The following is a 17554-nucleotide window of genomic DNA, read 5'->3' as shown; positions in this document are numbered from 1 at the left end:
GAGGTTTTCCAACCACCACTGGAGGTTGAGGCAGGTGGATTAGAGCCCCATTGAAGTTGGGGGCTCCAATCCACCCACCGCACCTGCCAGTGCCAGGAGGCTTTGCAATCCTTATTTGAAAGGCTGCAGGGAAACATTAGCAGCAGGGCTATGAACAACAAGAATGAAACAATACAACTTGAAATTTCTTAGTGAACTAAAGAAAAAAATCAAGGTGAGCGTGAGGAGTGTTTTAAAAAGATGACAAACTCAATTGTGTACCTTCTCTCTGGGAGCGGAGGGTGAGAGCACAGCTGTCATCAAAGCAGCGTGGCAAGCTTGCTTCCTGACTTCAGAAGAAAACACTTTGATCACATCTGTCGTTGAAGTAGTAGAGACTCTAAAAAAAGAAAAAAATGTGAAGTTTATGAAAAAAGAGCATGGAAAATGGGTTTCCCAAACTTTGTTACGCATGTCAGCTCTTTTCTTTTTTTCCCCCTAATTTAAAAAAAATGTTAAATGAATCTAGTCCACCCTCCCCTTTGAAGGAGTGTGTTTTGTTTCCACAAATTGAGTTCTTCTGAGTCATAACTTTGCCCTAAGCATATTTCTTTGCAGAAGATTGGTATTATTTAATCAGATACAAAAATGGAATATTTAATTTGTGAATCGGGAATAGCACGTGAGAGCTGGAACTCGGAACAGAAAGCAAGTTCCTTTTCCTTCATAACATTAGAAGTCCGAGAATATTAAAATCCCATATGAAAATAGGGAGGCCAGTGACATATATAATATGTTAAAATATTAAAGAGTATAAACATTTATTATGAAATGGAAGATCATGCATTCCTGTGTCCCATAATGGTGGAAGCCTAAGTCCTTGTTGTTAGAAAACGGCAGTTCCCAGAGGAGAAGTCTGTGACAGAGAACATATATTTTGCTCTTTCATTTAAAATTTTTGATTGTTTAGTTTCCAGCAACATGGACTAACTACAGTTAGAGGGACGTGTTGAACAGTGGTTGTGATTAAATGCACAGAAACAGGCCTAGATCATGCTGCTACTGCTGTGTCCTAAATAGGATGTGGCATGGTTGATGGGGAGAACCCTAAAGTAAGGGTGGGCAGCGTGTGGTTCATGGGCTGGATCCTGGTCATGGAGTGATTTTTATCCGGCCTGCAAAGCCCATATTTGGTGGAAACTTGGAAGTAAGGGGTTTCTGCGCTGATGGGGGGATGTGCAAGTGCAATGGTGCCTGGAAGAATAGGCGATGGACAGGTGAGACACAGAGCAAGTGATGACATTTGTCCGGCTGCTCGTAAAGGTTGTCAGTCACTGCCTTAAAGGATTAAAAAAAAAAGAATTAGAAACCTGAGCGCTTTCTTCTTTTTTTAACCTCAGTTAAATAAATAGAAACATTGAACCAAACAGCTTTCATTGCAATGCAACAGGTGGTTTTCTTTTGAAACCAGTCTCCTTTCTTTTGAACACATCCCCTGAAGTTGAAGATGGTCTAGTTCCCATGCTCCGTGTGAAATGCGTAGCATATGTCTTTCACTCTAATTATGGCACCAGAAGGATATGGCTTGTCTCTACTGCACCCATTAGCTCAAGGTATTCTATTTAGCTAGTTCAAGTGACAGGGACTATACTGTGAAACAACACAGAGTGATTTGATTAGCAACGCAGGGTGATTAGATTAGTACCTGTCGAGTTGTTATAACTCGAGCTGCTGCTTCCCCACTATGTTACTAGGTTCAGTATCAGCAGCGCTCGGGTTGCCACCCATACTCCCAGATGGCTTCATTAATTTTGATCTTGAAATATGCCTTAGCTGGAGGTAGAGATGCTTTGTGTGTGGATGGAAGTTGGGTTAAGAGCAAAACTAGGGTTGTAGCGTACTGTGACAACGCAGTAGCAACAACAAGCCTCTAATGCAGTGGTTCCCAAACAATTCCTCAGTATGACCCCATTTTCTCAGCATGGCCCATCACTCCCAACCTGGAGCCCCCCAACCCCTCCCAGCAGCACCAGAGCCCTGGCTGCCACCAGCTGCTGCATCCAGAGCAGAGCACAGAGCCTGGCTCCCCCACCCAGCCCCGGTTCCCACCCCCAGGGGTGGCACATCTGGAGCGGAGCCCATCATGGGGAGAAGATAAAGGCTGCAGGCTCAGGGCTCCCTGCCCTGCTACCCTCCCCTTAGGTGCTCTATGGCTCGGAGAGCAGGACCTGGCACGGGAGGAAATGCTGCACCTCTATGGCCACCAAGCTGAGGCATCCCCTGTCTGCCCAACAACAGCAAGGGCAACAACAGCAGGGGCAAAACTCTGCACTGCTGCTGTTGACGTGCATGCACGTTGTGCCCCTTGCCTCCGATAACTCTCCCCCGGCTCCCCCAGCAGCCCTTGCAAGCTTCAACTGCCAGCCTGCAAGGGGAAATCCACATTTTTCTGCATTTTTCTCCTTTAAAGGAAAAATCTGCATTTTTTTTTTCTCCGTTAGAGGAGAAAAATCTGCATTTTTTCCACATTTTCCTGCAGCAAAAGGAACACCCAGATCCCCATTTATCATGACCCCGTCCACTGATGTTGCAACCCCCTTTGGGGTTGCAACCCGCAGGTTTGGGAACCACCACTCTAATGTGATGTGTCAACAGCCAAGATTTATTGCTGAGACTTATTTGGCTTGTTTTTGGATTTGATCTTTGTTTCGAAGGAGGAGGTAGTGGCTGCTATCATCATCCTACCTGTTCCAGTAGGAACTGTGTGCTTCTGACCACAGGGAGGTTGTAGAGGAAATGCGACATGAACAGAGTACCCAGTATAAGAGATGAGTAGCCAATGTCAGAGAGATGTTGGTGGAGACTTTACAACGGGTTTTGTGGTGTTTTAAGCAATGGCATGTATAAGGATTTTGGGTATCTTTACTGGTATGGTGGCTGTAATGACTCTCTTGGGTCTCCTTGGCTGTATCTAGGCAAACGAAACCATTTCCTCTTTCCCAATGGTGGCCCCCCGGCCCCTGGTTGGAGGCATGTTGGCAAGGGGAAGGGGAAGGGGAAGGGTAGGTCAGGCATGTGAGAACATAAGCTTGGATTGCTCCTGCTTATGTTGTACAACCTCTCTTCCTAGGTCTAACTATGTCTTTTAGGCTCTGTCTTTCAATCTAGCATGCTGTTGAGTCTCTGAATGGGCCTGTTACGGGATGTGAAATGGGGATGAGCAAAGAAGCTGCAATTTTTGTTGTGGGACAAATGGGGGATCCGCCCCTGCTCTCCCTCTCCCCTCTAACCCTGCAAACCCCATCCTTGGAGGCTTGGGTTAGTCCTTTTGTTTGTGTATTTCCTTTAGGTTTTTTGGTCTTGATTGGTGAGTCTTGCCAAGGTGCATCGTTGTAGGGGAGCGGTATTAGAGCGAACTGTTTGCCACGCGGATGGAGGTGGAATATATCAAATCAGATGTGGAATGCCTTGTAATGTAGAAGCTGGCGCGACCTCGATTTTAAATATCTGTGTGGTCTTCACACCTGTAATCTGCCGTGGAAATATGGAACACCCTAAGCAGATGGATTTCTAAATTGGAAGAAAGGACTAGGAGCGCCGTGATGACAGGGCATGTAGAAATAGAGAAGCCATTACCAGGGCGCTGAATGCTTTTAAGGAAGTCTCCAAGCTGAGCCGAGGGGAAATGGTGTGAAATCATAGCAGTTTGCATTTGTACTTAGAAAAATGAAGTGCTTGTTTTCCTGTTGGACGGGGTATGTATATGTTTGATGTCGAGTGGATGCTTCAAATATTCCCAATGCTTTCTTTCTCTCGAATATTGAACGCTGGCTCAGGACAGCCAAAATATTCACAGTCAAGATTTCTTTGCTCCCCTTGTGAATATGCATTAAGCCTATAGTACGTGAACACTGGGTCATGCTGTGCATTTGGCTTTAGGTTTTTAATTTCCATTTGCTTTTGCTTGCTGCCAACTAGCTTTTAGTTTGACTCTGTGAGGGAGGAGGGTGGAGGTTAACAGAAGCTGTGTGAGCTTGATTTTTACGGAGCTGTTTTGTTTCTTTCTTATAACGGGGGTAGTCCCCTCCCATCTGCAGACTTCTGGATTTGCTCCGGTAAATTTGTGTCTCTCTTCTTTTTCTGTTGCTTTGTTGAGGATTTTCAAAAGACCGTGGCATGGACTCTATGGGCTGGGCGCTTTGTGAATCTGTTGTGGTTTCTTTCTAGGAGCCTTTGACCCAGATTTAAACTTTTTAAACTGCTATGGTCGCTGCCCACTGGGATGCAATAGGTAAGTTTAATGGATCTGTACTTGAATAGCTGATATCACACTGTAGTGAGCTGCTAAACACTTTTTCTGTAGGGTAGCATTATGGCTGACCTTTATGAATGTGCCGGGATTCTTCAAAGAATCAAAATAACATGAGTAGCTGCCGGTTAAAATATCAAGTGCTATCTGCCAAAAATTGTCACGGGGGTCAAAAGTTAGATATGTAATGCAAGATAAACATTAGAGGTCTGCTGGACAGCAACTACATGCCATTGCGACGTGCTCTTTTGAAGCCTGTTACAGGCCAACTCTGCAAAATCAACAGCCTTCCATTTCAAACATTGCTGCTTCTGGTTTTGTCCATGGCTTTTACACATTTTTCTCAGGAGTCCTTATTTATAGGTTTCTGTGAGCAGCCCCAAGGTTTGGTGAATCAGTTTTCTTTCCCAAGGGTCTGGGAAGTGACTCAGCCTGTTTGACCTTCTGTGATTCCAGCATTTGTATTTATGAGGGAAGGGATGTGTCTGATCCAACATTTTTGTTTCTTTATTTAATATACCCTGCTTCACTCGGTATATTTCCCTTTCAGCCCATTTTGCAAATACACCGTCAATTTAGATTCTTCTCTGTTCCGTTCCCTCTAATTTTCAGTTTCCTTGCTCTCTTGCCCTTGCTGATGGGGCTGCTCAATGAAGAGTTGTTGGCTTTGGGTTCACCTCTCGGCTAGATGACACTTTATCACTCCATCAGCAACTTTCAATTTCCAAGTTGCCGTGCTTAATAATAGTAGTTCTGAGACTTTGCTTTGCCAGCTTTGACTATTCCCTTGACCTCTTTATTTTGCTGGGGAGGTTGTCAGGGGTTGATGTATAATGGAAACATGTGTTAAGAGAAGTGCTATTGTTTGATAACCCCGTGTCACATTTAACTTAACAGTGATTACCTTTGCTATAAGCCACTATTTGTGAATGCTGCTTAATGGAATATAGTTTCTGGCAGCAATTGTAAAATAGGCTCTCAGTTGGCATAGGTCACACGTGCAAAATAGATGCCCATATTACTTGATGGCAGAGTAACTTAGTCATTCAGTACCAATAAGCAAAATCACAAGAATTGTAACTGCCTGCATTCTTTAGTTATTTATTATGTAACCTGGGTGGCGGCCCAATAGTTGCCACCCCTGCCCAGTATCAGGGATGGCGTGGCAGGGCTTCTGGCTGGCACCCATTTACTTTCCAGCCGGCTCCTGCTTCCCACAGAGAAGCCCGTGGTCCCAAGAAGGTCTAACACTTAACTGATTTAACTATTTAGACTGTATTTACAAAACAAGAATAACAGGAAAGGTTATTTACAAGCAAACTTAAATGGCATAACCAGAATTGCAAAACCAACCAGAATGCCTTAGTCAACCCTTGACTCAAGAACCTCAGGTAAGGGAACTGGCAGCTTTCAGCCACTGCTGAGATGCTACCCAAGGAAGAAAGGTGCTCACTCCCTGCAGCTCCAACCGGCTTCCCAATAAGCGACAGACTGCAACAGGTTGAGCTCTTCTGGTCTGCAGCAACCAAATTGTACCAAACCCCACGCCCCCAAAGAGGCTGAAGGGTGACTCTCCATGGTGATGAAAAAGGCAAGCAAGAGAGTAGGCTCCTGCAGCAATCAGCATGACCCAAGCACAAAGCTAAGGGACTCCACTGGATGACAATCAGCTGCAGAATAAGGGACAGGGCTGAGTCCCCTCTGGGGCAGTCATTGGCAGAGGGTCAGCAGCACAGGCAGCTTCCCGAGGTGGTTGTTCTAAACCCCTGCTCCAGGTGACTGCTCGGACACACCTTGCGGCTCGCCAATCCCGCTCCGAGCGCCGGCCTGAGCCCCGAGCTCCCAGGGAGTCTCGTCCAGGTGCTCTGCTGCTCCTCAGGATCCCAGTGCCTTGCCTGCTGCTATCCCCTTCTCCAGGGAAGGTAAGGGATTTCCTCAACTCACCGGCCCAGCTCCCTGCTCCGGATAAGGATGCCGCCTGTGCTCCTGGCTGCTGCTGCTTCTCCGCAGTGGAGTGGGGGGCCGACTGCTGCCCCTAGCCTCCGGGACACTGGCACATCCAGCACACTGCGATGAGGCCCTGGGGCACCAGCTCTCTGCCCCAAGCCCTGGCTGCGGCTCCCTCTCTGCTGCAGGGCTGGAGGCACGGCCGACTGCTGCTGCCTTCTTCTCCCAGGCCTTCGAGGCTCTTCAGAGGGGTCTCTACTCCCTCCTCTGGGTCAGCTCACCCCAGCTCTTTCCCTCCTGCGTCGTTCCCCGGAGTCACTGTCAGCAGCCCCCACGCCAGTTCAGCTGCTGCTTTTATCCCCTCTGGCAGCCCCTCCCTGGCTTGCAAACTGGCCAACCGGGGCTCAGGGTGGCAGGCCCCCAACCCCAGCCATCCCCCATCCACGCGAATGAGGGGATTGAAAACCTCTTCTTTCGACTGCCTTCCCATTCTGCACATGGCAGGGCTCCCCTGCTCCACCCTTGGGCTTGCTCAGGCTTCACTGGCACTGTTTCTAGCCCAGGGTAAGTATCTCAAGCCTATCTGGTGAGCCCACATTGGCAGTCTGTTACAATTATGTAGTGGATTTAGTAAAAAAAAATGGTGGTTAAGGAAATTCCTACTGCACTTTGTCCTTTCTGTAGCTTAGTCCTTCCTGCCAATCTCTGAATGATCTTTGCATGGCCCTGCTGAAATGGATCATTCTTTTTAAATGTACCTGGCTCCAGTGGCTTTGCCTTGACTTATGTAGACATGCCTTTTACCCCGATGCCCTGCTGTCTCCTGGGTTGTGTGTTCTGCACTGATTTCAAGTCATGATCTCTGCACAACTAGCTGTTTTGAAGGAGCCATAACTTTTGATGGGCAACTGTTGTCTCTCTGGATTTCTCGTATGCCTTATTTTGCTGAAGATGTCAGGAAGGTCAAGATTACTCAGTATCTGTCTGATCTTGCCAGCATGTACTGTCATATGGCATTCCAGTCATCTTCCAGATCTCAGCAAGACCCTGCTGGTGGTGGCTAATAACTCTCTGTATCCAATATGACTGTTCTGAGTAAGCCGTCACAATTTTGACTTCATTAATGAGGCTGATCATATTATTTTGAAGGAAATCTGGGACAGGGTAAGGAAATCTGGGATGGCAGGTGCATCATGCATGTGTGCATGTGTGCACACACACATACACCCACCCACCCCCTTCCTGTGGCCTCTAAGAGCCCTGAGGGTGGGACAGTGCGGAAGCTTGCACCCAGGCTCCATCCTCTGTGTCCAGAGGCTGGATCTGGCTGGGTGCCCTCTGGGCTCTGCCAACCCACGCCGCACAGCCATACAGCGCCTGCTTCCCACCACTGGTAGCCACCCAGGACTGCCACACACAGCCCAGGGTCTTAGAAGCAGTTGGAGCAGCAGGGAACAAGGCAGCCAGCAGTGTGCAGCCATCCTGGCTTGCCCTGTGCAGATGCCTGAGCCCTGGCCTGGACCCCCTCCCTCCGCCAATCCCCACCCCAGGCTAGAGGACTAGTGCTCACCCCAGCCCACCCTCTGCCTCCAGCTGCTGCTCAGGAGAATGGGATGGTGCCACCAATCTAGGATTTTTGCTTCAATTTTAGCCAACAGCTTGGGATACTGGGACAGTCTATGAAATCGAGGCCTGTCCCAGCCAAAACCAGGATGTATGGCCACCCTAGTCATAGTGCATTATAACATTATCCTTATTTCCTATCTATAGCATCTAGTCTAATGAAGACATGCTATTGACTGCTGCTGTCCAGATAGTTTATCCATTAGTCATGATTATTTTTATTGACTAGATCTTTGTATAGGTTCTGGAGTAGGTGTCACTGGTAATTGTGGTGTTTCTCTAATGGCAGTTCCTGGAGGACCCAAGGATCAGGACTCAGATGTGCTAGGTTTCATGTTTTTCTTCACAGGCAATCAGAACTTGTAGTAGAGATGATATCTTTTATTAGACCAACAAGATTTTTGCAAAAATATTTCTTTAATTGCAAGCTTTCGGGCGCAAACACCCTTCATCAGGCATCGGAGAAAAGATTGTAGAAGTTCTTCTGTGTAGAAATGAAAGTTCATATTTCATAGGATTTCACAGAGGAGTCAATAGATGGAAAACTCCTCTGGGCAGTCAGTTCATAGCTGGTATAAAGCCTCTCACCTCTTGTGAGGACCTGTGATCATGCAGATCTTCTACAATCTTTTCTCCAATGCCTGATGAAGGGTGTTTATGCTCAAAAGCTTGCAATTAAATACTTTTTTTGCAAAAATCTTGTCGGTCTAATAAAAGATATCATCTCTACTATGAGTCTAGATTGCCTTTTCCTCTAGATCAATATGGCTACAACCTGAATACCTGACGTTTTTCTTTAAATGTACATCTCTGATTTAGTTAGTCTATAAAGTGCAAATCTACCCTGCCTTCTGTCAGACTAACGTGGCTAACTGAGTCTAATCTATCATTAGCCTACTATGCCGAGTCTTATATAAAGAGTCTGAATATTTCTTCCAGTCATTAGTGCGTTCTCCGTATTTTAAAGGGTTTTCAAAACCTGAGTCAGACAATTCTCACAGAACTGTATCTGAGTCTTTAAAATGAGGTCTTTAATGTCATATAAACAAGTAGTTTTGTTCTTTTTTCTCTGGTAAGGTCCATGTCACAGTTGGCTGCCATTCGGTGACAGTAAAATGATTGATTTGTCAAACTCATCCATTTCATAGAGAATATTTTTTCACCAGTTGCTTTTATTTTAATCAGAGTATGCTCTGACCTAGCTTACAGCTCGCACATGACAAACAATGAGCACACCAGTCCTTTAATCCTATTATTTCTTAAACAGAAAATGTAGTTGTTATGCCCAAGTCTACTTTTTATCAGGTTCCACCATATGTACAGGACCAAACTGTATTTTCTGATTGTGCAGGACTCTAAGGGAAGTTTGTAGGTATTATGTGTGAAGCAGCACGGGCAAAATCTAGTCCATCCTGAGTGAAGTCTCCGGGGAGGGAAGAACTTTGAAGAAACATTAATATTTTTGCACATACAAAGTGGTGTTAAACTATTTCCACCTCCAGGGAGGAAGGACCTGGGATTGCTCATGGGACTGAGCACATCATTTACTGACCACCTTGGCCTCATTGCCATACTGACACATCATTATCTTTGAACAGTGTTGTGCCACATTCACACCTGAATGGAGGTTGAATTGCTTCCCCCTTGCTTTGCTCCTTGTGATGGCTTTCTGATGCTGCAGGCTAATGTAGTCATCTTTCATTGGTGAAAATAAATATGGGTTTAAAACTAGCTTAGGGTCACAAGTAAACTGGGTTTGGTGGTCCTGAGCTAAACTCTAGTGGATATTTGTCTACAGTATAAACCAGCTACACATCTTGGCACAGTCTATCATGATTTCTTTGCATCTATGTTCCTGGACATGCATATCAACATGCATCCCAATGGGTCTTCAGGTAAGCGCGAGATAGATACCAACCCACCAACTGTTAGCGCTTACGTAGTAAAGGAGCACTTGGAGGGGTTGGATGTATTTAAGTCAACAGGCCCTGATGATCTTCATCCTAGGATACTTAGGGAATTAGCTGAAGCCATAGTGAAACCACTGGAGTGACTGTTTGAGCACTCATGGTGCTTGGGACAAGTCCCAGAGGACTGGAAAAGGGCCAATGCAGTCCCTATTTTCAAGAAGGGGAGGAAGGAGGAGCTATAGGCTAGTTAGCCTCACCTCTGTGCTTGGCAAGACCTTTGAGAAAATAGTTAAGGATCACTTTTGTGGGGGACCAGCAGGTAAAATAATGCTAAGGGACAACCAGCATGGGTTTATAGCAGGCAGATCCTGCCTAACTAACCTGTTTTGTTTTTTTTTTTTTACGACCTGGTCACAAAATGCTTGGATGAAGGAATAGAAGTAGATTTTATTTACTTCGATTTTAAAAAGGCGTTTGACACAGTGTCACACCTAATTCTTATAAATAAGCTAAACAGTTGCAATGTAGATTATTACGCAGTCTGGTGGGTGGAAAATTGGCTTATGGGACGCACCCAGAGAGTGGTGGTGGACGGGTTGGTTTCTACCTGGAGGAAAGCGGGCAGTGGAGTCCCCCAGGGCTCTGTTCTGGGAATAGTACTGTTTAATATCTTCATTAGTGACTTGCATGAGGGAGTAGAAAGCACCCTGTCCAAGTTTGCAGACAACACCAAACTATGTGGGGAGGTCCACAAACTAGACAGCAGGGAACAAATTCAGGCAGATTTGGACAGGCTGGTGAAGTGGGTGAAACAGAATAGGATGCAGTTTAACAAGAATAAGTGTCATGTGTTGCACCTGGGGAGGAAGAATTATCAACACTCCTATAGCCTGGGAGGTAGCACAACAGCGGGAAGGGATCTCGGAGTTGACTACGACTCCAAAACGAACATGAGTTGCCAATGTGATGAAGTAATAAATAAAGCTAACCACACTCTTTCTTGTATAAGTAGGTGCATCACAAACAGGTCTAAAGAGGTGATACTTTCCCTCTATGCGGCATTGGTCAGGTTGCAGCTGGAGTACTGCGTCCAGTTCTGGGCACCACACTTCAGGGGGATGTAGATAACCTGGAAAGGGTTCAGAGGAGGGCCACCCATCTGGTTAAAGGCCTGCAGGAAAAACCCTAAGAGGACCGATTGAGGGACCTGAACCTCTTCGGCCTCCGCAAGAGAAGCCTGAGAGGTGGTCTTGTGGCTATCTACAAACTCATTGCAGGGGAAAGCAGGAAATAGGGGATATGATGTTTACTAGGGCGCCCATTGGGGTAACTAGAAACAATGACCACAAACTGAAGGAGAGCAAATTCAGATTGGACACCAGGAAAAAATACTTTATGGTGAAGGTTGCCAAAATATGGAATATGCTTCCAAAGGAGGTGGTGCTCTCCCCTTCCTTGGAGGTCTTTAAGAGGAGATTGGACAAGTGCCTGGCTGGGGGCATCTGACCCTACCGCTTATTCCTGCCCTGGGCAGGGGGTCGGACTCGATCTAATAGGTCCCTTCTGACCCTAAAATCTATGAATGTCTGACTGGCAGGTTTGTGCAGGAGAGGTGCAAGGTATCAGGGTACCAAGGTCAGAGCTGCGATGAGATGGCAGAGATGAGGGAAGGTACTGGGCACAACCCAGCCTTGTTATTTGGTAAGATGAGAAGCAACTTCTCTGCAGGCAAATTATCTCCTAAGTGCTCGAAGTTGCTGGCCTGTCTCCTTAGCTGAGGAAGGATTAACATTTAATTTGGTTAAATCGAACAAAAATTTCAGGAAGTAACACGAAACAAAGCTGTTCTCCAGAACAGGCACCTGGAAACCTTTCACTCTGTGCTTCTCAGCTGCAAGACTGGTGGAAAGAACACTCCCCTTCCGTGCCCACCCAATGCTAAACTCTCCGAGCATTACTTGACCCCTTTTTCTAGCCGAGTCAGTCAAGCAGAGCTGGCTGGCAAGATCCTGGACTAGATGGCCTCCTGGTCTACCCAAAGGGGCCAGTTTAATGCTGTCTTTTTAATTGAACCATTAGAACAAAAGAATGGAAGCAGACAAAAACATTGGGAGCGGCATGCCCAGGCAAAGATTCATTTAGTCACACCGCCCCCAGTGATTTTAATAACTGTAAATGCATTAGTTTTTAATAGGAGCCCATAGTAATGTTCCAAATGTCAGTAACTCTACTGAGGGCTGTCCTAACATTTGAGAGTGCCTATGAAAAATGGTTGTGTGACTCAGAAAGAGCAGTCAATGAGACTGTGTGGGTGTATGGGAACAGGTGCCTGTGTCTGATGGTAGGAATTGGACCACAGAGGGGACTTTGCACCATTAAGTAGAGCAATCTGTTCTTGCAAATGATGGAAAACCTATACAGTAAAGTGAGTTGGAAAAGTATCTTTTGGAAAATATCGGTTACTCACCTGTCAGTGATGAATCCCATAGTGTACATGAGACAATATGAGTATGTATGTCGCATGTGAGTCTATTTTCATTCCTTTCATTGCTTGGTGTATAGCTCATCTGCAAGTAGACATTACATTTTCAAGACCTTTATAGCATGTGGCCATGTCTGAAATCATTAAAAAAGATAATAAATACAGTACATTCTAAACTCATTATATGAATCATTTAAATTATTTACAAGGGCTGTTTCAAGTCTTTGTTCTATAAGATCTTTATAGACTGCACATAATTCAGTATTAATACAGCTGAGATTGAGGAGACTTTTAAATGCTGCTTTTCATCCATTTTTTTTTTAGTGTTTTCTGAAATTAAATAAGTACCACTAATTGACACGTTAATAGTCATGTAACTGTTGATTCTTTACCTTGTTCTAGAGTATGTTTTGAGTGGAGAGCAATTCAGCAAATTTCTATAAGCAGCAGTTTTTGTAGCTGCCATAGCAACAAGTGGAAAACGTAAAACATCCTTTTTGCTAAATCATTCCAAACCAAAGCCCTGACCTATGAGTGCTTACAAGTGTGAGTAGGCTTATAAGCAGTGCCATTAAAGGCACGAATGTGGAGAACTGGTCCCCAGGAAAGCACCTTGTTTAATACAAAGTTTAATTTGAAAATAAGAGGAAGCAGTTTCCATAGTAATGTTCCTGTTTAAAGAATAGCGGACAACTTGTTAGATTAAACTGAATTAAAAAAATGTGTTTTAATATAATTTGCATGGGGCTTTGTTCATAAAATCACCCTTCATCCAGCTGCTTTAGACTCTCATATCTCTGGGTGCCTGTAGATGTGCAGGGATGCTGCTTCAAAGTGCTGTAATAGTTGCAAACAAGGTTCCTTGTGTGAATCTGAAACTTCCTTAGCCTGACAAAGGGTTTTTGAACCTGAAAGTTTGCTTAATAATTATTTTCCAACTATTTGGGTTGGTCTAATAAAAGATATCAGATTCACCCAAGGAACCTTGTCTGCCTATGTCCTTAGACCAACACGGCTACAACCTACACGCCTGTAATAATTGCAGTGCGTTGGAGCAGACTCAGTCAAGTCTGCTGGAAGGTGCTAATTAGCACCCTCCAGGAGTCTCTATGCCATGTGTATTCAGTGTCTCTGTGCTTCAAAATGGCAGTGGGGCTGATTTAATTAAAGCTCATCAAATGATCTTTAGTTAAAGCGCCCCCACTGCCCTTTTGAAGCACAGGACACTGAATACACAAGGCACTGCTTTAATTAGAGCGGGTCTGGGAACCAGTGTAATTAAAGCACCCCCTTCCTAACCCCTGGAGCACGTGTAAAGAAGCCCTCTAATACTAGCCAACACATTTCTAGATGACTGTAATCCCTTTTCTGTGTTATTCGATCTGGATGGGGAGATGCAGGCTCTTCCCTCAGCAGCACTCCTGCGTATCTCATTGTCATTGCAGTGTTCATGCAGCAGGTAAGCAAAGAGGCCGAGCAGACTCGAGACAAAAGAAAAAGGTTTATTGCTTGACTGTAGAGTTGTCAGCTGCCACCCTGATCTTAACAGTCTTCAACTGGCTAGTGCGTTTTGAACTCCAAACCCAGATCTGAATTTTATAGCTGCCCTACTTGTTCAATAAGTAAGAGCTATTTTTCTAGAGCAATAGAGAAATGGTGTCTGAATTTCTTCCAAGAAGTTTAATTTTGGTGATAATTCGGGGGGTGAAAGGGATCAGTTATTGGGAGTGCTTTCAAGTTGTATCAGGACCTGTCAGCGATGAATCCCATAGTGTATGTGAGGCAATGACAAATTGCCTCCCGTACATTATGGGTTACAAAGCAAACAACATGGACATCTGAATAACTGGTATGTAGGGTAGCATACATATGCATATTCCAGTTTAGATAACTTTATTGGGAAGAAACTTTGAGGATTAATGCTGAAAGCCAGAGCAACTGAGCAAGGACCCTTAGGTCAGGTGGCAAAGAGCTGCAAGTTGTGTGTAGAAGATACTCCGCACATACTCTTCAAAATGTATTGAGACCAAGCTGAATGTCATGAATGTGTGCTTTAAAAAGCACACAGCATTATGCAGATCTTCAAAGCAAAAGTAGTGTGATTTTACAGCAAAGAACAGGAGAATGAGATTTACACATTAGACAGGGTTACAGGACTGTCACTGCTTGATTTTTGGCAGCACAGAATGTGGTGAAAACCAAAGACAGATGATTTCCCTTAGTGAAATAGGCACCACAGATACATGTACAGAACCACTGATGACAGATCACGGGAATGCTTGCAATGGTGAGGGAGGGAGGAAGATGTCCCAAGTGGAAATAAATAAGGTTCTGCCAGTGTGTGTTAATGACGGTGCCGAGAGTGAAATACTACTCCAAAGCTACTGTGCTCAAGCAGGGAACGTCTTATTGATGAGCTCTCGGTAGCTGGTGCATCAAAAATGCAAGAGATCTAAAGGCCTCGGAGTCGAAAACTTACAGAAGATGATAAGAAAATTAGCACGTTTGCTGCAAACAAATTTGGAGACTCCTGAGAGAGATTTGAGTTCTCTTCAATGGAGTATCGTAGACTGCTGTTGTGGAGCTCAGGTAGAATAAGCTGACTTTGCACAGTGCCAAGGCTTTATATGGTGTATCGGTGGTTACTTTGATCAAGAATTTTTAAATTGTGAAAGAAAACACAAAAGAGAGAGGGAAGGGCCAAGGGGCCAGTCAAAGAGTAGACTAATTAAATTAGTAAGAAGCTGAAAGAAAGAAAAAAGGTAAACCTAGAGTCTTGGAGGCAGAGAATTGCACTCTACCAGTGGTGCTCAAACTTCCAGCCCCATGTGCCAGGCAAGGGATGCAGAGCTGGTCCATGGGCCATATCCTGTGGGCAGGGTTAGTCTGCAGGCTGGATCCAGTGTGGGGTTAGCACGCGGGGTCAGTCCATGGGTGTGATCCAGTGCACTAGCGTGGCCCCACACACTGGATCCAGCTGTGGAACAATCCTGGACTCTCGCAGATCTGACACATGGGGCCATGTCATCCAGCCTGCAGGGCTCCCCATGGGTTGAGAAATGTGGCAGTGTAGGAGTGATGGCAGCATTAATTACTGTGGCTCTGGCAGTTATGTCAATGAATGCTGTCAATGTTTCCCCACTGGCAAATTTCCTGACCTGTTGGGAGCCCCACAGGATGGATGGCATGGACCTAGGGGCCAGATTTGTTCTATAAGCTGGAGGTTGAGCACCACTGTGCTGTATTAAAGGAGAGCCAGCATAATCCTCTTACCAGACTTTGACTTTCAGGTTGTTTCTCTCACCTCTGCAGGCATCAAATGTCAGGCCTCATTGGGCTTTTCAATATTCTAATAAGCATTTTTGACATTAAAGGATGAGAGATGTGCCAGAAGGCACATAAAGAATTAATACTGCAGGTCTTACTACATGCAGACACGGTGTTACTCGTTGGGTCATTTTTGGGCTATTACTAATAAAGCAATTACCTCTGATGTAACTGTATGAGTCTCTCTGTTCCTACCTGCAAGATCCACATGTGATTTGCTACTGGTAGGGAAATCACTTTAGGTGAAAGGAAATCATTGTATTGTAGTGTCTTTGCCATATTTTGTAACATAACGTGTGAGTGGTTTTGCTCTTCTCTTCACCCCTTGCCATTTCCTTCCCCCTCCAAAAGATCAACTAGAACCTGGCTAGGAAGTTTGTCTTAGGTATAAGAGGTATGTTTATATTTACCCTTTTAGTTTTCATGTCTACCTGGACTTCTGGCCTGGCTATAAACGGGAAGTGCCAGATATTCCGTGAGAGGCGATCTCTGAAGCCTTCCGGCCCAAGATATTTATACAAGCGTCGTACTCTTGGATGCTTATTAGGGATGTATGAAACTTTGATGGCCATTTGGTTTCAACACTGTTTTGACTCATTTCGAGGTCAAAACAGCTAAATTGAAATGAAACAAAGGCCGTCGAAATAGCCTCAAAACAAAACGAGGCTAGTTGAAACGTTCTGACCATAGCGCTGGGGATGGGAAGTCAGCCCAGCAGAGCTGACTTCCCATCCCTGATGCAAGATCGTGCTGGGGGAAGGAAGTCAGCCCAGCTGGGCTCCTTTCTCACCCCCACATGATCTAGTGTGCAGGATGGAGAGGCAGCCCAGCTGGGCTGCCTTCCCGCCCCTGGTGCCATCTGGCCCCAATACCCAGCCCCATAGTCCAGTGAAATGGTCAAAACAGGGTCAAAACAGCCTCACTGTTTTGACTCGAAATTATTTTTGATACAAAACACTGTTCCATCTAGACCTTGGAGGTGAAGTCAGAACAGAACAGTGCCATTTTGCACAGCCCTAATACTTATTCAAAATGAACTGTTTGCTTCTCAGTCTCAATCTTGTTTGCTATTAACACAGATTCCTGCCCATACTAGCCTTTTAGAGACCTGCTATGTGGGTGTTTTTTCAGTTTTCTGCAATGTGGAATGATCTTTGAAGACCAGAACAGGGAACTTCAGGTGTAGGATGTAGTGCTGCCATTCAGGAAGCCTGAGCTTAAGCAGAAACTAGCTTCTGCAGTGCTCCAAGGCTCAAAGACCAGCTGCTGTTTTCTGCCTCTTGAGTTAGGGAACACGGTAGCAAATAGGTAACTTGTTTGCAAGCATTTCTTCTCTTTCAACTCTCTGAGCAATTTGTGTCATTTCTTTTCACAGATGATGCCATAGCAGTCTTGCCAGCCAGAGTTGAGAGAGAAAAGAAAACAGATGAAGGAAAGGAAAAGAAAGCCTGCATTTTTTTCAGGTCTGGAACAATGATATAAAAGTGGGTAAGGAACTAAAATATTGAATCACAATTCTTCAGGCATCTTTATACTTAAATTATAGCCTTGTCAAGCCTGTGTTTGATATGCTTTAATTAATGCTTTCCTTACTTTGTGTTTGATTTTGATGTGTGTGTGAGAGGTTCATAAAACCTGAAGTGATCAAAAATAGGCATTTGTCAGTGTCAGAAGCTGTGTTAAGTTCAGTCAGCTCAGCGTACGCCCTAGATGAGGAAGGTGGGAAACAAGTTATTAGAGGAACGTGAATCATTTATGAAGAAATCACCTACAGTAAGTGAAGCTAATATTGTTTTCATTATGCTGCACGCCAAAGTAGCATCACCTGATCAGCTGAGTTTGGGATATTAAGTCAAACTGAGTATGACATTCCCCATAATGTGCACAGTGGGGTTGTTTGAATGTAGCCTGTAGACTTGTATTCGTTTAGTAAGATTTGCTCACTCTTCCGGTGCAAAATGTTCACTTTCAGCAGCC

The 17554-nt window shown here is 45.0% G+C and overlaps 1 protein-coding gene across 3 annotated transcripts in view; it reads left to right on the top strand.

The window, feature by feature from the left end:
- DAB1 (DAB adaptor protein 1) overlaps nt 1-17554 on the top strand; it is an 830004-nt gene that overhangs the window by 43512 nt on the left and 768938 nt on the right. For 2 of the 3 annotated variants that reach the window (XM_019479247.2, XM_019479246.2), the window contains exon 2: nt 16953-17065. The gene's annotated coding sequence lies outside the window, so the exon portion shown is untranslated. The remainder of the gene's footprint in view (nt 1-16952; nt 17066-17554) is intronic. The other variant, XM_059727867.1, reaches the window with a different exon arrangement.

This window comes from Alligator mississippiensis, chromosome 5 (assembly GCF_030867095.1).
Source record: "Alligator mississippiensis isolate rAllMis1 chromosome 5, rAllMis1, whole genome shotgun sequence".
NCBI classification, from domain to species: Eukaryota; Metazoa; Chordata; order Crocodylia; family Alligatoridae; genus Alligator; species Alligator mississippiensis.
Note: the sequence above shows the minus strand (reverse complement) of the source record. Positions and strands in the feature narration are given on the sequence as shown.